General features: G+C 40.9%; 1 protein-coding gene across 10 annotated transcripts in view; it reads left to right on the forward strand.

Moving 5' to 3' along the window:
• map2 (microtubule-associated protein 2) overlaps positions 1-27,219 on the forward strand; it is a 75,322-nt gene that overhangs the window by 7,663 nt on the left and 40,440 nt on the right. For 7 of the 10 annotated variants that reach the window (XM_068702599.1, XM_068702631.1, XM_068702638.1 and 4 more), the window contains exons 2-3: positions 12,816-12,868; positions 24,113-24,249. The exons of 1 other annotated variant lie outside the window; for it this stretch is intronic. The gene's annotated coding sequence lies outside the window, so the exon portion shown is untranslated. The remainder of the gene's footprint in view (positions 1-12,815; positions 12,869-24,112; positions 24,250-27,219) is intronic. 2 more of the 10 variants (XM_068702614.1, XM_068702608.1) reach the window with 2 other exon arrangements.

The raw sequence follows: 27,219 nt of genomic DNA on the forward strand, positions 1-27,219 counted from the left end.
AAATGCTTTAATATTTCTGGCCTGCTCCTCTTAATGGCTCGTCTCGATGGAGCACAGAGGTGGATGGCGACGCCCCCTAAGGTCTGCCTCGCAGAACAGACACACAAGCTGTTGAATGACAGCGCTGCAGAGGGGAAAAACAATCTTTGTTTTTCTTTCTCAACTAAATGAGAAAACAGGCATAGAGCACTCAAGTGAATGGCCCATTATCACCTTTCTGCCTGCATTAACACACGTCTTAGATTATGGCCATTATGGCAATTATTTTCAGTTATAAATGCACCTGAGATATGTTAAAATGTGTTCACGCCAGGGATACTCAGAGAGCCATTTTAGTCCCATTAACAACAACGGCGTTAATCAAAGGTCATTACACTCCGGATTAACCAGACATGTCAGACGTTTTAGCTGTGAAACAAGCAGTGAGGGTACAACGTGTATAAAAAGGACTAAAACGCTGAATCACCATTTGGCCACAGCGGACATCCGACTCTTGTTTTTCATCGCCCGGCGTGCTGGCTTTTACCAGTTTACCACCATATTGCTGGAAGTGTCACCAGACGCTTTGTAAAGTGTGCGATCTGCGGGTTCTGAACTTGTTGGAGATCTGTGGGATTTCGGAGCGTAAAAGCTTACAAGTTAAGACACGAGAAAAGGAGCATGAATTATTCCCTCATTGTTTTGAAGCGCTGCGTTTCATCTTTTCGGCAGTCGTCTTTTGGGGGAAGCAAGTCGTCCCTCTTTCAGTTATGTCATAAACGCTCATTCCTACGCGCATGCAGACCCACACACAGAGCAGAAGCAGAAGCACACATTAACACATAGACACACACGTACTGTACAAAGACACAGACATTTCTGGTCGATTAGAATAATACCAGTAACATGTAACTGTAACATGTAACTCTTTAATCTGGCAGTTTTTGAGCCCTTTTGAACGCTGTGTCATCCTAAGTGTTACTCTACTTTTCTCCTCTTGTCAGACCAATCCTATCATAAAACTTCAGTACGACTGTCACCAAGTCCTGCTTAGAGCAGGATCCACACTATGCCAAATACCACAGAGCTTTATTGTGAGTTATCCACTGTGGCACTTCCAAAGATTATCACAGATCCATTATTGTGAGTGAGCGTGCGCCTCCTTCTCTAAAGCAACCCGTGGCTCTCCAGGAGGAGGTGAAGCAGCTGTCTTCTTGTAGGCTTTAATCTTTGACCATCTGCTCTTGCCAAGCCCTATTTTGATCACGTCCTTCCTCACACAACATTCTGCGCCCCGTATGCTGAGCTTCCTGTTCAGTCAAACCATCTGAGGTAGAAGAAGGTTACACTAACCAACCACCGCGGGTAACACGCTGATGTTAAAGGAGGATTGCTTGGCAGAGGAGTGAGTTATCGGCGCACATGCCCTAAAAAGAAAAGTGGGGGTTGAAAAATTTAACAAGAATTTACATGAATCAACACCTCAGAGAAAAATCACATTAGGAATTGGAAGCCTCTCTCCTTCAAAATCTCCCTGTCCAAAATGGAAATTAATAAAAGAACAAATAAGGATTAAAGAAGATTTTGAGAGACTACTTTTATGAGAAGAGGCAGCATTTCCAGGTCCTAAAATTATTACATATGAAAGGTGATGGTGGTATTTCATATCCAAACATGCAGTATATCAATATCAAATGAAACACTCAGTAAAAAGGTAAGGGTACTTTGAATCAAGTGTTATCCATTAATCCATTAATCCATCCGTTAGTTTGGATTAGAGCTTCTAAATGTGTCTGAAGTTTATTTTGCTCACATTTAATCAAATCCAAACACTAGAAAGGGATGCGACTCTTGTTAATCATTTTATATCGCTTCATCTCCCTCTGCCATTAATCTAAATTTGTGTGCTAAATTATTCCTGAATATAGAATTGGATTAAAGTTAAACAAGGCATGTTTAGTGAAAGTTGCAACACAAACGGTAAAAGGCCTTTATCAGGAAATGTAGTTCAGATGAAACATGTTTAACCCAGTCATCCACTGTCTCCATCTGCATTCACTCACTTCCTCTTTCACCTATCTCAACATATTAACACGCAATGAAAACCATAGAAGTTACCAAAGGTAGAGGCATACAAAAGAAGCTGCACAAAGAGCAGCCCCAACATCAGATTACCGGCATTAAGAGCTAGTTTGTATATGATTAAGTGTGAGTGGGAACCTCACTACTGGAGGAAATCACAAGATTACACCAGAGGAACAGAGAATGGGATTACTGTACTGGCAGATAGCACACACACACTCTCACACACACTTGCCTATTACAGGAAGGATACGCCTGAGAGGGAATTTGGTGATCGGGAAAAAGGTTGGAAAGAGCTAAGAAGAGAAGTGAAGGCAGTTGTGCGAGATGTTCAAATTTAATCTGCAAAGTCCTTTTTAATTTAGTCAAAAATAGTTTGGAACTGCACACGTGTTCTTTGACTGTTCTCAGTGAAGAAGTCATGCAGTACAGTACAAGAACAGAACAAGAACAAGAACAAATGTGGTAAACTACCTGCCAACCTGTAATCAGGGGTTAGTAACATCTAGCACAGACACATCCTGACTGTTATCCTCTCATATTCAGCAAAAAAGAATGTTCTAGAAATTAACTACAGAAGAAGGCAATAGGCATTACTGCGACACAATACAGAAAATAATCCTGATTTCTAATACAATCTTAACTAATTGGTGAGCCCATGATTCTTTTTTTTTTTTTAAAGAAAGTGAAGTTTCAGGAATCAAAATCAGTCCCCCTTATTTATTTATTACCCCATCTTAAAAAGGGCTTGACTGGATGGAAAGTAAATATTTATCATTTGGTTTTTCTTACTGGTTTAAGTGTTGGCAAATGAGTAAAGGTTATTCTGAAATATTGTATAAAACTGTGACTTCCCCTGCCATGCTCATATGAACATACTGTGAACGGTCCAGATTGATACAAGTAGTCAGACCGACACCATTAAGCTCACAACTACTGCTAAAATTGTATATCGAGCCATGTTGCTTTCTCCCAGTGGAAGCCATTAAGGCAAAAAAAAAAACCCACACTGTCCTCACACACACACACACACACACACACACACACACACACACACACACACACACACACACACACACACACACACACGTTAGAGATTGCTGCTCTTTTACAGTTTCCAATCCATGTGCCTCTTGTCAGCGTGCACGCCTCCTCTTTGATTTACTCATTGCAGTGTTCGGCTGTGTTGCGGCACATGTTCGTTTCTCTTGTTCCCAGCAGCGAGGGCTGTAGGGAAGAGGGAAGGGATCAAGGAATCCACTAGAAGGACTCCTCTGAAACCACCTTGAATCGTGGTCACTTCTTACAGGGGACCAGCCTCAGGAATTCGAGACTAGATCAGCATGATTTTCTTTTCTCCGTTTCATTGTTTCATTGTTCAGTGTGTGCTCGCTCAGCCGTTTAATCAAAAGCCTCTTTTGTTTCCATGGCAACCTGGCACTATAGTATTCCAATTGGGGGTGCGGGAGATAACGTCAATAGTTATTGATCACAATTGGTAAATGTACACTACGTGTCAACGTTGACCCATTCACACACACACCCATGCATACACTGATGGCCATACACGGTGCCACATGCACATCAGATTCTAAGCACTCACACAACGATGGCACATATCTGATGATTTACCTGCTGAGCCATAGTCCCCAATTGGGTGGTTGTTACATGTACACAGAGAGAATGAAGGCAGAAAACCTATTATGACTGAAAAGCTAACAGACATAGCTCTACTGGAAAAAAAGAAACTGATTCATGGTGTCAAATGTTGTAATGATCTGAGCTCTGCGAGGCATTCCGGCTGTGTTAATGGGGTAGAAGAGGGATGGTTACGCCGTTTGTCCACTTTATGCCACCAATTCTGACCATTTTCATTCATTCTGCTACCATCTGGTCATCCCTTCAGTGTCCAAGCAGCTAGAAAATAACAGGTGCAGGAGCTCTGTGACTCCGTAATACGACTGAATGTCGTGGCTTGTTTGTTTGATTGATGAACCGATGGACAGTGAGACACACAGGGAGACAGATGCCTGAGCAGCATCATCAGTTCAGTGATCAGCATCAATTCTTTTGTGAAATCCTCATAAGAGTGTCTATTGTCATGTAGTGCACAACATGAAAACTTATGTCATTTAATTGTATATTATGTAATATATATTTTGATCAAATAATACTTATTTTTGTGAGAGGAAAGGCAAACAATACAAGATTAAGATTGTAGTATAATTCAAAGTATGCACATGGAAGACCATGCTAGACAACAAAGAACCACATTAACAAACACAGCTGACCTACAGTCACAAACAAACATAATGAATTCAGCGTTTACCTGAATGTCACCGGTCTGTGAGTGTATCATTAGTCGCTGTGCTACCTCCTCCAGCTTTCCCCTGCTTTTGTTCATTTCTCTTTTAACTTAACCCCCATCCCACCATGTCTCTGCTCCTTTATTTTCGACTGCGATAATAAATGTGGCGAGAGTGAAGGAGAATTTGAACCGAGGTCAAATTATTGTATTCACTTGACGGTAGTTGTGTTTAGTGATAATTGGATCTTGTTTCATGGTGCCGTTATGCTTCAGTGTCTTGGATGACTGCTTATTGATTCTTTGACGTTCCATAGGATGTGTCGGGATGTAGACTGTTTTTGGCCCCAAATGCTTCTCATGTTATTTTACCTTTGCCAGTGTCCCTTCTAAAGATGGGTTCGATCTCAATGTAAAGGTAATTTTAGAAGTAGAGTTGGAAAAGTCCAACTGAATTAAAATGTATTTTTATTTTTGGTCTACTACAGCATACAAAGTTAATTCAATGGAATATTGTTCGGTATCTGCCGACAGAGACGACGACGCCTAATTTCGGTATAGCCAATCAAATCTTGCGTAACACATCAGTGTTCTATCATAGGCAGAGCAGACAGCAGCCTGCTACGCAACCCAAGAACAAAGTCTAATTATTATCTAATTTACAAACATGTCCTGCACCTTAGCTTGTTGAACGGTCCACCAGACGAACGTTAGCAAAGGAAAAGTGCACCGCTAATGTCAGTTTGCAGGTTCGTCAGCTAATTAGCTGCTCAGCTATAGCACATTAAACAGCATGTGCTTGTTCCTGCAAATATCACTCGGTCCAGTTAGATGCTGATCCATGACGTTTAGCTGCAGCCCAGGTTTGTTTAGTCTCAACCGTGTTGTCACACACTGTGCTTAAATTGCTAGCTAGCTGTTGCTAATGCCTGTATAGTGTGTATATCTGCTATTTGTGGTGAATGAACTGCTGAACAGTCAATATGAGGATTTGCTTTGCGTTCAGTCAGAACACGCCTTAAGACTGTTTGAGACCGAACCAGAGTTCATTGTCCCCACTACCCATATTGACTTGTCACCAGCAGCCATTTTTGAAACCTGCCCTCCCCCCAAAAAAACACATTTTCTTTCCTGTGATATGAACCCTCACTTCGGCTGAATCAGCTAATGCTGTTATCAGTTGCCTTGGAGACTGACTGAGTTAGGGTGTTGCTGTGGAAACAGAGCAGCTGCTCAACACCCCCCCCCCCCCCCCCCCACCCCCCACCTTACTCGAGCCAACCAGCACCTCACAAACACTATTTACATGCACACACATGCTCATGAAGACACACACAGTAAAGCCCAGTAGAGCTGTGAATACAATAGACATTGTGTATTGTGTATTATAGACAGTTTTATGCATTTCGAATTCATTGGTCAACATAACTGGATGTATTGTTCCTTTCATCACAAATGTCACAATAGCAGCAGCATGGAAGTGGTGTAATTAGCAATAGTTTGGGCAAATGATGTGTTTCCAACATACTGAACGAATACAGTAGATGGAAAATCATAACTGTGTGACAGTGAGCAAGCATGTACAATAACAGGACCCTGAAACCGTAGCAGCTAAATGGAATCCAGCCGCCGTTCATTTCATTTATTGTGCTTTTCATACTGTGGCATGACAAAATGTCTGGCCTGCCTCGTTCGCCTCACACAATCTGAGTTCAATCTGACTAATGCTTGACATGCAAAATGCTCATAATGGGATAGACCTCTCATTCAGGACTTATTGATTGTTTATATCCTTTTTTTAATATAACTGCATGGCAAAATAATGCAAATAGCTGAGAAGAAGTGATTCTGCTCTGCTACAGTGAGTGCATGGCCAATGACGCGGTTTAATGGCAATAATGTGTTGTTTAATAAAATAGAAGTTGTGTAATTTTCATCTTGTGTAATGTTGCAGTGAGCCTGCTAGCCCTGCTAGCGCCCAGTTTCCAGCTTTGAGCAGTTTATACAAGGCTCTTTTTTTTAATTAATCCTTATGTCCATAATATAGTCAAACCTAATAGAAATGACATTTAGTTAATAGTAATATAATGTACATTAATAAATATACTACAAATTCTAAAATAAAATTCCTACATTGTCATAATTATAGGATTTTAAAATAACATAAATGACAAAATGTTGATATCAGTAAATTTGCGTCGTCATACTGAGAGTAACATTGAGATGTAGAAAAACCTAACCCCACACACTTGAGCAGGGCTTCCTGTCTGCAGCTGTTGACTCAACAGCAGTTGTGTTGCTTGCTGTGGCTCCATGTCTCACTGCTCCCCTGATAGTTCTCTCTGTGATAGTGATATACAAACACACACCATAGAGGGCCATAGAACCGGCTTTGAAATGAGTCCCACGTGGTATTTAGCATAGGATACATTAAACACAATATTGGACTACGTTCAAACATGTCAGCACAGTCTTGATAATGCTTTAGTGCTATCTTTACTGTAATATATGTAGGCCAGAGGACAGAAGTGGTATTAAGGCCGTGGTCACATTGGACATGTTTTTAGTTGTAGGAAGCACGTTTCGCATGGTCCTCACTCTACGTTTAATAAAAATACATGTTAACATACTAATTGTATATGTTAAAATGCTGCGGTGCACATAGCATACTAAAATGTGTTTTGCCAGGCCCTACCTGAGCACCCCAACTCACTCTCATTGCTCCATAGTTGAATGATTTGCTTTTTGCATTAATATAATCTGTCATAGCAGGGCTGAGTTCTCACTGCATTTGCCTGAAAAGAAGAGGCCTTGCATCAGCATGATGAAGAAAGACCAAATCAGTTAAGGCATCCACTGCTGAACACAGACGAGGTATTTTATAGACAACGGTTTCCTTTTAACACGGCAATATTACACAAATGCTAAATTGGACATGGACACATGGTCAGTGAACTTATTATTCAGAATAAATCATCCATTCATAATTCATTGCTGCTCTTTAAGACTCCTACTGATCAAGTTATGAGTTAAAAAATTAACATTGCTCTGAAGATTGTTCTTTCCACACTGGCAGTCAACCACCTACACTCGGACAACAGCGAGCAAGCCCGAGCATAAGCTCTCCATATGTGTCTGCTAGGGAGCAGTTGTGCATGTGTGCATGTGTGTGTGTGTGTGTGTGTGTGTGTGTGTGTGTGTGTGTGTGTGTGTGCATGGACTATAGGTATGTGTGCACTGGTGTGTCTGTGCCAGATCACAGGCTAGGGAATGTTCATTAGCTTGCCGGTAGTATAATTGAGTGGTGCTGTTTATATTGCAGCCCACGCTAACCCATAAAGAAGCTGTGAAAACGCTCGCTCTGTTGTAAAGAGCACCGCCATCTGAAGCTGTACAACGTCTGACGCCGACGGGCCGAGCGTTTAATGCGGTGATGCATACGGCGGCTTCTTTTTCACTGTGGCTGTCGAGAAATGCTGCTGAGACAGAGAGAGAGAGAGAGAAAGTCAAAATGAGGGCGAGATAACAGGAGAGACAGAGACAAATAGTGGAGAGAGAGAAAAATCATTTATTCTCTAATGTGTGTGTAAGCCTTCGTTATTACTTTTACTCTTTTCTTCCCCTTTTTTTTTAGACTGAAAAGAAATTAAATGCATTGAACAGGAAGAGGAAATCCACTTCCATAATTTGGAGTTAAAAAGGTTGTGTTCAGAGTTTCACCCTCTTTCTCTCCTTTTTAATCCCCCAGTTGATTTCGTTTTCTGTTTCCATTTACGAATGGAAATTAAAGGTTATTTTGGTCGTCTGCTGTGGAAACACTCGTCTGAAAGAGCCACAGTGCTTCAGTCGGATGTTGTATCCCTCTAAAACACACACATTCATACAGTATGCATTGTGGATACAGTGTTTGCTGCGATAACATGAGTCATGTAGTGTTTCACTACTATGTAGCAAAAAACACACAACTGTTCTTTTGAAAGGTGCTGTGTGTTTTACCTTCATAAAGCAAACATTGATTTATATAATTCTTAAAGAACCAGAATAATTCTTGTTATTGGATCTCAGGGTTGTGGCTTGAATAAACCAAGCTACAGTCGTCATTAAAAAAGAATAGAGGACAACATGTTGAACTAGGGCAGTGGATGCTAAATACATCATTGTATGGCTCATTATTGTGCATTTATACAAAAAACTAACCAGGTAATGAGACCCAGATATGAGCTTCTGTTTTGAAAAGATGGATGCAGAACCTTTGGATAAGCGATCAGATAATTGAACCTGTTTCTTACTTGTTAGGCATTACAAACACGTCCCATCAAACAGCATCGTGTCCATTTTGTCGGAGATAGAACTCTGACTGGTACAGATTTGGCAGTATTTTCCAAGCTATTACATTATGATTAAGAACTACACACTGATTACGACACCATCTAATTGAAACAATTAACACATTCCCTTGTTGTACGAACAATATCATTATAGTGACGGTTAGCAGTCATTTTCAATGTGTGCTAAAGCTGAACAGTTCAGGGCAGCGTCTCTCAAACCCCACCCAGCTGAAGAGCGACTTATGTGGGTTCAGAGCCGACCACAGACGCCTGGGAGGACCCAACCAGCCGGCTGCTTGTGTTTTCACTTTTCCAGCATCTCAGCAGTCGCATAGAAACACACATGCACACATAGAACAGAGGCAACAGTACTGACAACGAGGCCTAAGTATGGCTACAACTCTGGGAATATTCATGCATGAAAGCATGCAACAGTCAAATAGTTTGGACTTTGGGGATTTCAGCCATTCAGTGTTGATCTCTATAAAACCAGAATGGAGACCTATTAAAAATCAAGTCGTAGACATAATCTTACTAAAATAATTATCTTGTTTTCTTTATGGAAATTACTAGAACTTGAAGAATTGTGAGCCAAGCCCAGTACAAGTTTGCAGTGATATTTAGTGTGCATGGATATCAAGCCAAGCTGCAAATAACTTCACTGGTGTACATTCACGTCATTGTTATGGATGATACGGCGCTTCTCTCTGTCTCTCTGAATTTTTCCCGACCCTAATTACTTGCCTGCTTTCTTTGTCCTGCTGCCTCCTGGGGTGCACATCCTGTTTGCATAAGGAGCTTTAGCTGCTTTTCTGGGAGGGCAGTCTGTTTCTGTTTCACCAAAACACACACCTAGTTTCTCGAGCTGTGGATTCCCTTTTTATTTTGACTCCAATGTATTTTGTCTCCAATGTAGATTTGATACCAGTGTTACTACAATTTCTGAGTTTCCGTACCAATACCAATTGATGACAGAAATTCAATGACATGAAGTCGCATTTTTTGTCTTCCGTAAACAAAGTGAATGTTTGACTTTCTCCGTCATTCGTTAACATAGGGATAATAATGCCTTTTTAAATCTGCTGCTAATTGCCCATGGTAATAAATCCACCTATTATTTCTTTGGACGTTGATGTCCTCTGACGATAGCGGATAATATGATTTCCGAATCTCATTTCAGGAAATTTGGAGACGCAAACATTAACTGGATTAAGTTTTCACATTTCACTGTCTTCTTTTTTTCTTTCTTGATTAAGTTGCTTTAATATAATCGCATCACATCAGAGTTTAATTCCATCTGTTTCCCTTCGATGAATAAACCTGTCCCAGGGAGAAGATCACTTTATGAGTCAAAATAGCCTGCTGTTTCTTCCTGGTTGAAAAATACCAACACGTGCTTGTTTTAGGGGGAGAAGGTTGGTCGTAATGAGTCGGCAGCGATCGGTGAGATGTCACGATCTGATTGTAGGCGGGTTTTTGTCCCAAGATGGTCCATCTTGGTTGTGACTCGGCAAAATTTGGTAATGGTTATGGAAACACAAATCAGAGCTGCAGAGCTCCAAAAATATCTTGTTCCTGCTGCATCACTTGTGTCACAACATGACTGCCGATCCTTTGCCGTCTGGTTGTGACAATTCACCCATTCGTGCACTCCCTGCTGAAAAATTTAACTTTTTGCGCAGCAGATGTAATTTTTCTGACAATCATGAGCTGTGTCATTTGTGGAATCCAGCACTCTTTGCAAAACACCATTTGATTGGACAAAAAATAGTTCTTGTTAATAACAGCAGGGCAGGCAGGAAGCTGAGCAGGACAACCCACTGAGGTCTTGTATGAAGTTTCCATTCATCAGCAGTGAACTGCAAAGTTCAACCAAGTTACAATATGCACCTGTATGTTCGCTACAAGCCGTTATGTCTCACGACGAGCACGGAGTGTTGTACTGGTTCATATACCAACAGTGTGGTCTTACAACACATCAAAAGAAATCTTCTATTTTTTATACTCGTGATTTGTTGCAATTTCAATTCAATTCAAACTTCACCTCAGTGAGTCTGCAACTTGCTGTAACTCGGTTTATATGGAAGTTTATACAGACAGGAGTTAGCCTGGCAATGCTACACATAAACATGTCTATTGATTGCTGTTGATGGCTATGGTTCTTTGAATGGGAATGTCCATTCTACTATTTGACATAGACAACTTATTTAGAAGGGTGTCTAGACCCAATTTCTGTACATACATTTAAGACGTCTTCTTTCCTTTTCCCTCTCATTTAACGCAATATGTTTTAACATAAAGTGATGTCGTTTTTCTGACATATGTGATAATGACTTTGACACAATGTGTCCTCATGTCCGTTGTACTTTCATTATACTGTATTTCTATGGTTACAGCTGTTTACACCAGCAGTGTTGCTGCTTTGTGTGTGTATCTGAGACCCAAAGTTCCCCCCCCTGCTGGTCCAATGTGGCATTTCTTCTAATCCTATTGCCCTCTCTCTTCAGGGGTACAAGATTCAGCCTAATTGGGGAAAAAGACGACATGTTGTGTTTAGACTGAAAAGCAAAGTGCTGTGTTTGTGTGGGCTTGTGGCTACAGGTACCAATGAGAAGCTCATGCCAAAATGTGCCTGACAGGAGCTTTCAACAGACTATCAAAGCTTTAGGAGGACGGATCCTGATTCTGTCCTGGTCTTGGAAGAGTAGACAAGCTTTTTACCTTCTCAGATATAATTGGGAGTTCATACGGGAATTTAAAATGATGTGCTTTGTGCAAAAAATGTGTTGAGTTGAATGTCCTCGATGCTCACGACAGGGTGATGAATTCAATGAAAGGACCTTGGTTGGGCTGCACCTGAATCCAAATTCTTTTAGTCTGAGTCAGTAGTTTGTATATTCTACTTTTCTGGGAGGGTGATCTCTATAGCTTTTTTTTTGTTTGTATTTATAATACCCAACATTATTACTTTATAATAACAGCTTGCATGTCAAGTTTCACATTTTAGTGCCCTAGACCTTGGTATTGATGCTGCTACTCCACAATGAGTTTGGTCATTTGTTGGCCCCTCGTAACAATTCCCCCGACGTGTTTAGGTAGATTCAGGATACGTCAGAGGGACTCCATCTCTCAGCTTTCCCTGGTGTGCGACTATCTTACCCAAACCCTCAGGATTAAATAACAGGGGGAAAAAAAATCACTTTGTTGTCCAAATTGATCGTGTGACAGGACGGAGTATTGGAAATGTCTGCTGCTCAGTATTTTGACATGGATGATTAATGAAGTCTATTAGTCCAGTGCCATTCACATTGACAGGAACTCATTGCCCTCTTGCTGAGGTGCCCACAGTGGCCCTTAGCGTCTACACGCATCGGTATGTTCAGACTGTGGCTGTTGGACTAACGCCAACTTGCTGTGCATCTGTGTATCTGTTGAATGGAGCGTCATGGGGCGTCTTTTGTGGATGCTGTCGAATGAACGTGGCCTCAGCGAGCACACACATGCACACACACATGTGCGCACACACACACACACACACACACACACACACACACACACACACACACACGTGCGCTGATAAGCTCTCTCTTTCTTGCTGTCACTTTATCCCCCTCCTCTGTCTCTTCAGTGTACTCTGCTGTTCCCAGCTGGGTGATAGCTCAGGGCTTCCTTTAGATCCGCAACTGATTGTAAACCACTCTGTCATACTCTCCCACCTTGGCCGCTTCTTACTACTACCTCTGCCTTTTCCCCATCCTTTCCATCTGTCTCAAAAATATACTGACTGTGTGTGTTTGTATTTGTGTGTGTGTGTGTGTGTGTGTGTGTGTGTGTGTGTGTGTGTGTGTGTGTGTGTGTGTGTGTGTTAACCAAGGTGCCACCTGCCACTGCACTCCCAAAGTACTGGCAGACAAATCTAATCTCTCTCTCTCTCTCTCTCTCTCTCTCTCTCTCTCTCTCTCTCTCTCTCTCTCTTTCTCTCTCTCTCTCTCTCTCTCTCTCTCTCTCTCTCTCTCTCTCTCTCTCTCTCTCTCTCTCTCTCTCTCTCTCTCTCTCTCTCTCTCTCTCTCTCCATCCCCCTCACTACTGTTCTTTCCCCTTATCCTCTCTCACCCTTTCAGGTCTCGGATGTTAGCCTTTCTTCTGAGCGGCGGACAACATACCATCTAGCCAGGTGAGTCTCTCAATGTCTCCCCCCCCTCTCTCTTTTTGTTTTGTCATCTCACCCTCTCTCTCTCTCTTTCTCTCTCTCTCTCTCTCTCTCTCTCTCTCTCCCTCTCTCTCTCTCTCCTGCATATGCCTTTGGGTGCTGCTGCAAAGATGCTGCGTCACCGTGCCACTTTCATATAGACACAATTGTAAATTTAGTGCAGGACAGATACAACAGATGAATCTCCCTTTTGTCCCATATGCTTCTCTGTCTATCTCTCACCTTGTAATGCTGGGGAACTGTGTGTGTAACTGAATAAGCATCATGTTTTTGCATGTTTTTATTAATCATCCAAGACCCCAAGCATATGCATTTCTATCTTACATGGGTTCAGTCATTTTTGTTACGTGAAAACAGGCTTTATGAGTTGTGTGTGTGTGTGTGTGTGTGTGTGTGTGTGTGTGTGTGTGTGTGTGTGTGTGTGTGTGTGCGCGTGTGTGTGTGTGGAGACATGTCTAGACACTCCCAGACAGTCATTCCATTGGGTAGATTCACTCTCACATGGTTCAGGTAAAGAGCGGAAAGTCACAATAGCCCCGCTAAATGAGACACTGTAGATTCATTCTGTTTGTCCAAATGGATTTCTGGTGTTGAGTCGAATATTCTCTCTGCCAATTGGAAGTGTCAAATAAAAAGTGTTAAGTACAAATTGTCCAGCACCCCATCCCGAGAAAGATGGACTCACCAACCTCAGATCGTTTTTGCCCTTTGATCCCTTTAGTTAAAGCAGCACAATCAGGATGGTGAAAAATGGCAATGTGTGGTTTAGAAATATGACCTCATCTATGTAAGGCTGCCATAATCTAAAATGAATATCATGTAGGATTTAATGGCATCGAGCAATGTGGTTGCAGATTGCAGCCAATTGAATACTCCTCCAATACACTCCACTCAAGACTGCTGTGACGTGAGCCACCAAGTGCAGAATTGTGGTGACGCTGTTCGACTCGCTCAGACGCCATCCCTATCTAATATACAATATATATAATAATAATATAATAATATATAATACTACTTTATGTGCAACGGAGGAAACGCAGTTTCACAAAGCGTATCGGAGAACTACGGTGGCCTTCAGGTTACATTAAATACGAAAGGCTCTCTGGAGCTTTGGTTTGGTTCATCTGTTCTGGGCTTCTGTAGAAACATGGTGGTGCAACGCGTGAAGATTACTCGCTCCCTATGTATATGAAAGGTTCCTTCAAAGCAAACAAAAACACTTCAATTCTGACTTTCAAGTGATTATACACTAATGAAATCTAGTAATACATATGACATTCCATTTCTGCTAATAGAACCCTCAAAATGCTACACACTCAAATCTATAGTACAACTTGAGCACTTCAAACCTGATGGATGTAATTTGCAGTTAAAATTGCACTCCTTTTCTATGAAGTCAATACAGAACACATCAACATCAAACATGCATCCTTTGAATCCGCTGAACCCGCTGAACCCTTCATTGAGATTACATGCTTTTATGTCACACAGTAAGCAGGTAATCTTCTTTGGTCTAAATGTAATTAAGCATATTCATTTTTAGATTAACCCTAACCCTGTGATGTGAAAGGTACTACAGAGAATAAGATCCAAGTACCCACACGCTAATTGCACTCTCTCTCTGACCAGCATGAAATAGAGGAGAGACAACTGCAAATGTATGGCTGTTGAAGGTAGCAAGCCAAATCACTTTTTTCTTAGGAGTTGGCCTGCTGGGTGTGGGTGCTTGCTGATGCATTCACACTTGAGTTAATTAGAACTTGACAGAGTACCCTGTGTGTTGAAACGGATACTGTATAAAATGTCAGGCCTTATTGCTGCTTGGTTGTTACGTGTTATTATATTAATATTGTATCAAATATTTGCAGTGATGTGCTAAGGGCTCATCTTTGCAATGAGTTTTAGAGACTCTCTTACCGTCTTAGCAATTACAAATATCTAATTGCAGCATTAAGACCATGCCAGTGCAACCATCAACCTCGGAGGGTTATATAAGACAGAGGGTTATTCAGTTCATACTGATCAATGTAGTGAACCCCAACAACAACTCATTACAATACTGCTCTGTCATCAAATATTGGGACATGAAAGTGCTCAAGTGCTGTGTGTCCTGACATTGAATTTACCGGTACATCCTGTTTAGTGCGCCTAGATTTAACAGGCATTTGGCTGCAGTTATTAAAAAAAAAAGACAATATGAAGGGTAACTGTACGGATATTAGGCCGATAGTGACTCAAATAGCTCAATATATTGTATACTGGAATTTCTTTTAATTTGATTTTGAGTTCTTTTAATTTGTCGCTGCATTTTAAAGATGCATCTGAAGATTTATTACCAACTTCCTGGTGTGAGATTTATTATCTTAATAATAAATAACAATTCAGTATATCAGGACTAACAAAGTGGGATCCGTGCGTCCCAGTCATGCATTGAACACAACAAAGGGTACTGTTACTGTGTTTGACCTGTCATTGGTCATCAGTCTGTCATCACCCACCAGCTACTCAATCTGTGTGTGCTGTGTTTCTGTTACTGTTGTAACTTGTTAGCATTGGCATGAGGGAGATAAAAGGCCCACAAGTGTTTCATAATATACAGATATTTGACTTAAATTATTGCCCCTCACGGAACCCCCACACACACGCACTGGCTGCTACACAACAACTTAGTCAATATAAAAACAGTCCTCTGTGCAGGAGCTGTTGAGAATCTCTGCTCTAAGCAGTTTCCTCATCTCTGACAGCGCATCAGCGGGGCTTTCCTCATATTTAATTCACTTTTTAACTTACTGCAGGTGACGGTATTTACCGGCAGTTTTTCATACGGCTGTCAAATATTCATAACTCTAAATGAGATATTCATCATTCAGCTCCTCTATATACTTTAATGTCCCTTACCTCATCAACTCTTTTGCTGTTGCTCCCTCCTTTTTGAACACACACACACACACACACACACACACACACACACACACACACACACACACACACACACACACACACACACACACGCACACTGAGATTCAGTATGGCCTAGTAGGGCACAATGAAAGTATCTGAGGTGAAAACATGTCTTCCTTCCATCTCCCCCCCCTTCCTGCTGTCTTCATGAGGGAAACCATTCCTGGCATTTCCCAGCAGGTCTGTTTGACCTTCTCCTGTTGGTTTAGCCTCTCTTTTCTCCTCCCCTCCTCACCCCTTCATCACACTGGTGGCTGGACCAGGATCCTGACCCGGGTCAGTTCACTTTCTTAGCCATTTGTCCAGTTCCTATCAGCTATTAGACCCATTCCAAATTGCAAGCCAAGCCACTGCAAATAGAGTATGTATAATTTGCCCATTTCATCCACTATGCAGTACTTTTGAATATCAAGTATCTTCTAAGCACACAAACATCCCTATTTACTTTATGTAAAACATCAGCCTCCAACTAATTATATTTCCCCGAGGTGCTGGACATACATCTTCAAACATCTGCAAAGGCTTTTCCCAGCCACTTCGTCTTGTTTTAGTGTTTTATTGAACCAAATCTATCTCTGTATGCATACAAAATAACAGCCTAAATGTTAAAGTTATTATTGATTATTTTTTTGGTGTATGAAAGCGTGTTATATAATTCAACAGGACCACATTAAAAATTTAAGCAGTGCCAGTGTGAGAAATGCTATCAGTGCTATTTGAATTTCATAACCTCAGAATAGTATTTCTTTTTTTTTGTGGATGATGCCCTATTTAGGTTTCATGTGACTTCCATCCTCGCTGTTAATCATATTTTTGATTAATAGTCACAATGATAAGGCAAAAGAAAGTGAGACAGTCATAACCATGTGTTGTTCGATGGCAGTTACTGTAGAGAGAGAGAGAGAGAGAGAGAGAGAGACAGAGAGAGAGAGAGGGGAGGGAGAGTTAGTAATGTTCATGTTGTCAGCCACTGCAGCAATGATGTAATGGCCCAGAACCCCCCCACTCCTCAGACTAGACTTTCATTTTCTTTCCTTCACTCTCTCTTCTTGACCAGCTCTCCTCTGCATCTCTTTTCATCTCTTTGTCTCTTGTTTCATTTTCCTCTCACTCAGCTACCCGACTGCCTTCAGTGTTCCTTTGCTCTCTTTGTTGTCAAGGCACTCGTGTATATTAAGAATTGCAGTGACTTGTGCTCACATAAAGGTGTGTTTTTTCTCTGCGTGTTGTATTTGAAGATATTTGATCGCCTTTCTCAAACAGGAGCTTTATCGGTATGACTGTATCAGAAACAATACTCCCAAAATAGTGATGAATGCAACATGTGTTTTATTTTCAAAAGCCAGAAAGCAACAGTTTATATCTGAAAGCCACAGAAAAGCTTTTTTTCTATCCTTTTGTAAACAGGTCTGATCACACAACAGCTAAACTTCTGGCTGGATTATGTCTATAAACTTGTTTTGTTCTTTAGGAACAAAGTGCATGCTCATCTACGCCGTTTTATGTCCTCAGAAGCTGAGTGAAATGCTGTTTGGATAAAGGAAATCGATATAAGTAGGTTTTGGTAGAAAATGCTGGTGCCCATCAGTCGTTGACGCTGCCCAAAGAATAACTAGAAAGATGTTTTATCAGATGAAAACACTGTAGTGTCTTTAGGATACATTGTTTTAATCCTAATGTAGTCGCTTGCTGAGCGTTAGATGAGACCATCAATATCACTCTCCTGTCTGTCTGTCTGTTAAATATGAAGCTACAGCCAGGAGATACTTGTCTTAGCATAAAGATGGAACGCAGAGGGAAAACGCTCGCCTAACTCTGTCCAAATAATGATTATTTGTTTTGCTATGCTAACTGCTGTTTCATATTTAGCAAACAGGCAGACGGTAGTATCGATCCTCTCGTCTAACTCCCAGCTGAAATAAGCAGGTTTCTCTGTCGTGTCTCACAGGGTTCAGATTTTGAATATTTTTAAAATTTACTGAAAAGTAACAAAACAAGACCAGTGGTAATCCTGTTCTTGGATTGATTGGCGTACACTTAAACTCTCTAATAACTAGTCTTTACGTATATGCTTCACTGGCAGTAGTGACTAGAACTTAAAGAGGGGGGACAATTTGAGAGCTTTCTTTAACCTCCACTTCCTTCTCCTCTCGAATATTAAAATTCAAATCATGCTTCTTTCAGATTGGGTCGTACTCAATAGATCAAATTACAATGAGAAAATGTATGGATTGAATAATTTGCTTTTAATTGCAGACAGTTCTGCCTCATTGTTGGACTGTATTTTCTGAGTTTGATGGAGTGAATTAATGAAACTGCCTACAGTACTAAACTGTTAAAGTACTTTACTAAGCCTGAGGGGATTTTGTCTGACCATAAAGACACACAGCAGTTCACACTGATAGTACTTACAATCAACTCTGCTTCGATTGGATAAGAGTTCTTTCATTCATTTAGTTAATTACAGTATTTCGGCCATCATAAGCTGTACTGGAGGACTGTATTCTCTCATCTCTCAACACATTTCAGCCAAAAAAGGCCAACTGGTGTGAATGAAATCCCAATGTACCCAACGCCAATAAAACAGTTACAAAGGATTCAAGGAACCATCTCTTCTCTCCAACTTATGTATTTGCATCTTGCATATAAAGCTTACACCTACTAAATAAAGTCAACGTTTTGTTTTGCTTGCTGTGAAAAAACCCGGTGTCGGTGTTTGGATACTTTGTTTTGGATGCGTCATCTTTTTTTAATGATTTATGCTTAAAGTTGCATACTGTACGTGCATTCACACACACACACACACACACACACACACACACACACACACACACACACACACTCACTGAAATCATGCATACACACATTCATACATTTCCAGTAGATCACGGCACCCACTAACTGTGAGGGAGAGCAGGTTAATGAGGAGGGAGGGCTGATAAATGAGAGTCTAATGGAGAAGAATAATCACTTTTACCAGCTTAAACTCTGGGAACATTTGTATTAAATAGCACAGATTTTTCATTTCAGGTATCGGTTACATTCTGGTATTGCTCTTTGCCGGCTGCCACGTGGACGTGGTAAGGAATAGCTTGGAATAAATGGTTGGATTACTGTCTATTGTACTAGAAGTCCTACGCATGCAGTAGTTACTTGTGGGGAAATGTCATCTCCTCGCTCTGAGGTGACTCAAGATGTTTTGTTAAGCTTTCTGTCATTAGTTTCTTTTCATATGAGTTTTTTTTGTATCTCCTCCATTCCTACACATTAGAGGGGAAGTTGCCTTGATAGTACAAGTAGTCGATAGTAGTCGGTCCATGCCAAATGCAAAAACGTATGTTGTTTCTGGGGAACTCGCTGAAACCGATGCAGCATCATTCAGGCAGAGGTCAGGGCCTTGCAGAGCAAACGCTCATCAACTATATGATTCAGAATCAGACTCTCTGGGAACACATTCTGTTCCTTTTCTGAATAATCTAAGCTCAAAACTCTGTTTTTGTTGTAATGCCTTGAGAAATCACTGCATATATTTCAATTCCTCACATCCAGTGATGTTATAAGCATTGCTTATAAGAAGCGCCTTCCATTTTCTAAGCAGGAAAGAGCTCGGTCACCTGAAACACAAAAACATTCTCACACACACACACACACACACACACACTCACCCCCTGCAGACTGTATTAAATATGGGGTGACAGGTGGCTGCTGGATGTACAGTCCCAGGAGACAGAACAAAGTACCTTCATCGTGTGTGTGTGTGTGTGTGTGTGTGTGTGTGTGTGTGTGTGTGTGTGTGTGTGTGTGTGTGTGTGTGTGTTTGTGTGATTTATGTGTGTTAGAGGTACAGGGCTGCATAAGAAATTAGCAGAAAGGACCTTCACATTGGGGAAGGAGAACAGAGCTTATTTCTTTCATACACTTTCTTTCTCTCTAGTGTGTGTGCTTATAGATACATCATATTTGTGAATTTGTTATCAACTACATCACATCTGCGGTGACATTAGCGACTGGGGAGTGGCCAGATGTGTAACACGTTGAAAGAAAACCTGCAGATGGCAGCGCAGATAACTCCTGACTGCGTATAACACACCTTGTAGTGGCATAAAACGGTCTAAGATCTATTAAAATGAATCCAGACTATGCAATGCATGCTACCTGTTGCAGACAGGTGTAACGTTTAGATTACGTTTGACCACCAACAAAAGATCATTTGACAATAACTTGAATGCATACTATTTTACCAAGTCTGACACATTTTGTTTAATTTTAGATGAGCAACTTTGTTGCCAGTTAGCAATATGAAAAATAAAATTGAATTATGAGTTATGTTGGGTTTGATGATAGGCCAGTTACAGAAACATAGATACAAGTTTATTTTTGATAAGTTTGAATTGAGCACAAATGATCAGTCTCCGTATCTGTTGGATGTGTAAAAAAGCAATTGTTCTCCAACGTCTTAAAGAAACATGAGTGCTAATATTATAGAAGATGGATATTAGAGAAGCAAAGGAAGTGGAGGGGAAATTAAGTAAAATAAAAAACCCTTTAAGCAATAAAAACATAATAAGGTAATAATATATCAATGTTGTGTTTTCATCGTGTTCCGCTGCTCTTAATTGGCCAAAAGAAAGTCAAATATCTACAGAAAATATGGTTTAAGTTCTTTTATCGAACAACTGTGTTCCAACTATTTCCAAAAAACATCAACACTGATCATGAATAAATAATAATAGACCACTCACTGCAGAATTGATGCTACCTTTGATGCTACCTCTCCTGTGGAAGCGAGAAATAACTGTGATTCTCCATTTCCAGCTCCACCTGTCACATTCATAAATGAAAGAGTATAATAACTGACATTTATAACTAACATTTATACCAAATAATAACTACATTTGAGTCTATATTTATTGACTTTGCTTATTTTTCTTTGGTTAGAGACCGTGTTTTGTAATGAAAGAGTTATAAACCCCTTTGAGGTAAATAATTATGCAGATATTTATATGCATTCATTTTTCAAATGTGGTCAATGGAAGTATAAATACAAATCCTTCTCTGTTAGAAAGAAGCATAGCTCAACTCTTACTAGTGCTATTTCTGTGGTGGTAAAAGTAACGGTTATTAATATTAGAGGACATGGTTCAGTGTAAATGAGAATGTTAGTAGTCGGCAGGGGTCCTGGGCCTTTTGTACCTCCTCAGAATCAAAGCACGGATAGAATGTTTCTTCATCTGGGAGAGATGCAGATATTATGAAAACCAGCTGTGATAATGTCTCAATGTGTGCGGGGATCAACTGGAAGATGCTTTTCAGACATTTTCAGCCTCTCGCTGCTCCAGTGTGTAGTCCCCACATGTTTCAAGAAGCCCACCATTGTCACTGTCAGCAGAAAGACGAAAGCCCTCTGCCTGTACAGCTACCGCCCCACTAGCATTCAACATGCAGCAGCCCGATCTGCTGCGTCGCCATACTTCATATTTGTATCTACTAAAGACACCCTCCAAAGGTTTTTCTCACTCGTTTTTTTTCCCTCTCCTCCTATTAATTATGAGCCATTTCCCGTCAAGGCACTTCATTTGCATTTTTATTGGAAACTCCTGACCATACATAATTGAAGTTACATGGGTTGATCATGTAGTGTGGTACATCTCACAGTGAGCTTTAACACAGACTCTTTAGGCAGACTTTTCTGCAATCTTTTGGCTCTACAATCCTAACTGTGGGGTGATTGATTTTTAGGACTTTTTCATGCCACATATGTTCATAGTACAATTATGTACTGTATTTTTCCATAAAACAACTTTTCCTTCCCAAAAAGACCTAAAAGTGATATAAAAAATTAAAAAGAAAGACAAAGAGTGGTGAATAACAGAGTATCATAATAACGGCCTTGTGCCCGAGGTGTGTTGTCTCCTGGTGTGAAGTGCTGAGTGGGAACCAAACTGCATATTTACACAGAGCACATACACGCCTGTCCAAGGTCCCTGTCTGATGTATGACTCACTTGTGACCCTCGGCTGTTGTCGAACCGAAGCAAAGAACACAAAATGTGTCTTCTGCTTTTGTAAACATTGTTAGTTTCTAAGCTCTGAGGCTTTGGCTCTTTTAGCTTCAGGCTGGCATTGATTTCAATACAGTCACTCTGCTCTCTCTATTCTCTCTGAAGTACGACACCAGAATGGGCCGAGTTAAGATGGTTCTTGTTACCAGAGAAAAGTTTACTTTCTTATTGCCAAATTTGTGTCATTGCCAGTATTGCTGTTTTTTCAGCATTTGTCAAACATGTGTGAACACCTGATGTCCAATACTTGATGAAATGACTCAGTGTATTTGTATTTATTTATAAGTTCTGTATCTGTAGTTACAAATCTGCTGCTCTAACCTGGTTCCAGACCTCCATCAGAGATGGAATGAATGAAATAAAACAAAATGGCAGTTCAGTCTGATTATCAGGCCACTGCTGCACTATTTTAATCAAGTATATTAGCAACCAATATGTGCAAGCGACTTTATATTACTCCCACTTCTGCTTTTATTCACTGGGATATAAGAATACAAGCTTTTTGTTGTATTGTAAAGAAAAGGATTGTGCTGCTGCTGACTCACTGGGCTTTGATGCTGGAAAAGTGGCAACCCTCAGCAACACTCAAACTCTCTGGTAATAGATGAATTGTATATTAAGTATGACGTCATTGCTGAGGTGCTGGAAGCACTTCTTCAGCAGGAAAGGGTAGAGGTGGAAGGACACTGCTTTGTCGTGGTTGTGGTGGCAGTGAGTTATTACAGACTTCTGTCCTTTAGAAATGTCTTCTTTTAGGAAGGAGATACCGGCAAATTGAGGGATTAATGAGACGTGTATTTTTGTTTTTGACATGGACTGTTTGTCACCATTGATAAAACAAAACATTGATTAATGTCCCGTTTTTCTCAGACAAGTTGTCTCTGCCATTACGATACAGGCTCAGTCACTGTCTGAACCATAGTGCCGCACATTAGCCGATTGCTTTGGACAAGATTCAGCAGTAATGACAATATTAGTCTTGAGTATGTATACACAGGCTAAAGATAATTACTCAAATCAAGCTTATTTGCTGTTGGAAAATGAGCTGGCATATTCAGGCAAAAGTAGAGCTTAAAAGAAGTAGATCATTTTCTGTCTGTCTCAGAGTTTCTATACCAATTCTATACGCAAATTGAAATGATAAGATGCCCGAAACTAATCTGCTTAAAAGCACTCACTTTGATATTTGTTGTCCTATTATTTTACATGTTGGCAAACAAGCGACACTTTCGTCTCTCATGCACTTTAATAATTTCAAGTTAAGTATAATGTTCTGGTCTACTTGCAGCTATCAGTGCTGCTTGAGGGGGAAACAAACCAAACATTCAGTTTGAATGCTGAACAGAGCTGTGCAGCTCCGGCCCCTCAGCAGGTTTTAACATGAATAGTAAGACAGAACTGTGTTCTTCGCCTCCAGGTATTCCTTCGTTTTGTGCCTGCAGGTGCTGCTAATAATAACCCTCACATGAGCTCAGTAAAATACTCAGTCAAACATTCAAATGCTTTTTTTGTTTAAAATAATTAATTACGGGTCCTGTGACCTGAAATACATTTTCCGTGGCTGTGATTAGAAACATAATGAGTGTGTCTAAGTAGAGAGAATATAGTTGAAGCATGAAATTAATTTATTAATTCAGCATTACCTTTGGAAAGTTTATATAATCCTTGAGTGTGTCGCTGAGGTTAGGTGAATTTGATTTCAACTGCAGTTCATGGCGTTGTAGATTTGAGCTTGTAGTAATAAAAGATACAATTGGTAATGTTGTTTGTGCCCATCTTTTGAAATAATTATTAACAATTCCACCACAGCACCAGGCCTCCATCTGGGTTCAGTACACAAACAGCAAATGTTTGGGTCAAACTGAAGGAGTCTATATGCAAATTATCTGTACAACAGATGATTGGTTATTATGTCGGTTTATACTCAGTTGTCAGTTTATTAGGTTCACCCAGCTTAAAACAATACAACAGTCCTACGCTAAATCCTACCTTCATGAAGGTCTATTTCTTTTAGAGAGGTGTTTATTTATCTTAAAGGTCATTCTGGAGGCTGCAGCTTGTGGTGCGGTTGAATCGGTGAACAGTTTTCTCTGCCTCTTCTGTGTGGAGTGGCTCAAAGAAAGTCTTAAAACATAATAAACTCCTCCTCCTCCTTTTTGTTTGATCTGCTTCTTCCTAACTTACAGGTGTGACTAGGAGGCTGTCCCCCTTGGATTCCAGTACTCCTCTGACAATCTCAACCTCAAACCCGTGAGATCTGGAGAGAGAACAGATATTTTGCATCCAGCTTGACTCGTCATCCAGTCCCAGACCACCTAACCAGGTATTCAAGCTGCCAGATGTGTTACCAAATGTGGTGGCTGCTTCACAGCTAAATCACTGATCAAATGTTGCTTCTAATATAATTCAGTGAATGCAGTTCTAGCCAGGCTCCTTCTTTACCACAGGAGCATCAAAATCAAAGCTTGCAATATGAAGATGAGAAATAAAGCTTTTTTTTTTGTGCACCATACATGAAATGAATGAAGCCAAAAGCAGCCAAAAACCTCATACGACATTATTGTAAGCCTGTTGACGTTCATTTATCCTAAACATTTGAGATGTGGTGAATACCTGTCAGAAAGAGAGAGAGAAAAAGAACCAAGGCAACAAGAGAAAGAGAGAGACAGAAAGAATGCCTGTTACCTCCGCAGATGAAATGGCCGTGTGGGTGGATGTACATGCGAGTGCAGGCTGCTAGGAGCTGTGAGTGGGAAGTGGGTACTGAGTGGGAAGAGAAGAGCTGCTTTAGTGAGATGATCAGCACCAAGGCCTGCTGAAAGGCAGTCACGCTTTTTCATGGCTTCTCTTTTGTTTTCTGCACTTGTTCAAAGACAGAGTTCCAGGTAGTGAGGTTGCTGATGGATGGTGGATAAGAGTGTTTTTTATGTGTGCCTGCACTCATCTGTGTATGCGTGTATGTGTGAGGGTCAGTCGCTGGTTATCCTTCCTATTATTTTCAGGCCAAATCATTGTGTATCAAGTTCACAGAAACATGATGGAATAGACTGAATAGACTGAAACAGCACCTCAGTTTCTAGAAAGCCTTACAACTGAGGAGACTGATGCTAGTCGTCCTGAGGAAGCTATTTGATTTTCTCACTGATTTACATACATATGTGTAAAAAGCTTGTGTGTAATGGACATGTGGTGTGGAATGAGAACAGCAGCAAGAATGTGGAATAAGAAAAATAATGAGGAGGAGTGTTACGGTTCTAAAACTGAGAGTGAAATTGTGACACAAACATGGTCTTATGTTGTGGTTCCATCTTCCTCCTTCAACCGCTGCCCGATGAGCTCTCATTACGTTATGAGGTCGGTGTGTTGGTCAGAATGTCTGGGACATTGTATCTTTTCTAAATTATGTCAGTTGATCCATGATGTTTTCACTTTACATCAACGTAACAGTTATAACAATAAATGCTGCTTCGTCTTTGCTGCAGACCGCATCTTCAAAACATTAGACATTTCAGCTTTAGATTTGATGATGGGCTGTTTTACTGTCCCAAAGTGAAGTAATGACAGTGACAGCCGTTGAAATGTTGAAAAGTGACAAATTGAACAAATTGCTTTTGAAGTAAGTAATGAGCAGTATAACAGTTTATATATGGGACAGGTTAGGGAAGCCACTTGAGACCAGAAGGTCGCTGGTGTGATCCACAAGCTGGCAGGATCAATCCGGTGGTGAGTGTGATGAAGCTCCTCCCTTGCTACCCTCACTGAGGTGCTTCATGGGAGTCAGCAGGTCAGACTGTGGTTGTACTGGGCAGCTATACCAGGTGTGAATGAGCATCACTGTGTGAGTCTGGTCAGGGCTCCCAGTGAGACTTCCCTGAATCTCTAACACCTTGATTTTCCTGGGGTGGGGGGGGGTAAATATAGGTCCTTTACAGGAAGCAACTGACTTTCTGTGTTTTATCAGTACTTTTAAAGGCCCATCCGGTGCTAATAACATAATTCCTGGATTAAAGCTGCTAAGAGGCATTATTTTATGCCGTTCAACATCTTTTTTAACCTTCATTCCTCATGCGTGATCATATTTCTTAGATGAAAAGCCTTTGAAGCCGCATTTACAGTACACCTTCGCCACACCTCTCCCCTGAAAGCCGCTCTAATGAGGACTTCTTTTGCTGAGGTGGGTTTCATTTCAGGTTTTCGGAAAGGACACAGGTAATGATGCTGAGAGGAAAATAGACACTGACAGGGTGATTTCAATACATCAATCTGACACTCTATTAGGTAATACCATCTCTTGTGTTTTACTGTGAAGATCTACTGACCAAGAAATAATGTATGCAGCGAAGGATCTTTTTAGGCCTTATAGGGAAGAACTTCATCCAGCTGTTGTGGATAAAATTACCTGACCCTGAACTACTTTAGCTCAGTTACTTACAAGATAGTCCAGTTTCTCCTGCTCCAGTAAAAACCAGCCTCAGTGCTAAAATGTGCTTTTGACCATCACAGAAATGGAGAATATAGACTGAAACATTTAAAGGAAACTTCTTAACTTGCTGTCTTGACGAGAGCTGGATCAGAAGATTGCTTCCACTCTCATATGTATCTTGAGTGGCATCAATCTTCTCATCTAAGACAGCGAATAAACACATTTCCCAGAATGATGAATTGTCCCATTAAACATGCATATGTATGTCCGTGCTATCAAATATCTATATGCCCATACACATCAACAAAAAAGCAAACTTACACAGCCACCCACTCATTGATATTTATGTACAGTATGTACACACACACACACACGCACACGCACGCACACGCACACACACACACACACTTAGAGTACTGTATGTCTTGCGTCCCTAAGCTCCTCTCCTGCTCTCTGGCTCCTGCAGTGAGACGGCCCTGAGAGGAGAGCGCTGCATTGCAGCATCTGTGTGACTCACACACACACACACACACACACACACACACAATGAGATGGCGGCGGCGTGTGAAAGTGCTCAGATCGTAGGAGGGAGATGAGGAGTGAGAGACCAGAGTGAAGTGAAGGATGAAGCCTGATGAGAGGTGGGGGAGGAGGAGGAGGAGGAGGAGGAGGAGGAGGAGTGAGTAGGAGGAGGAACAGGGACGGGAGGAGGTGGAGGAAGGTGAGGAGGAAAGAAGAAATAACAGGTGGGAGGAAGATTTATAGGTGAAAGGATGCTAAGAAGTCAGACAAAAGATGAGAAGAAGCAGATAAAAGCCACGGAAATGACAAATGGAGTACTTAATAAGCCCGGTGATTACCTTTTTATGG

Source organism: Cebidichthys violaceus, unplaced genomic scaffold (genome assembly GCF_023349555.1).
Source record: "Cebidichthys violaceus isolate CVI_PGR_0920_01 unplaced genomic scaffold, fCebVio1.0.p SCAF_11, whole genome shotgun sequence".
In the NCBI taxonomy this organism is placed as follows: domain Eukaryota; kingdom Metazoa; phylum Chordata; class Actinopteri; order Perciformes; family Stichaeidae; genus Cebidichthys; species Cebidichthys violaceus.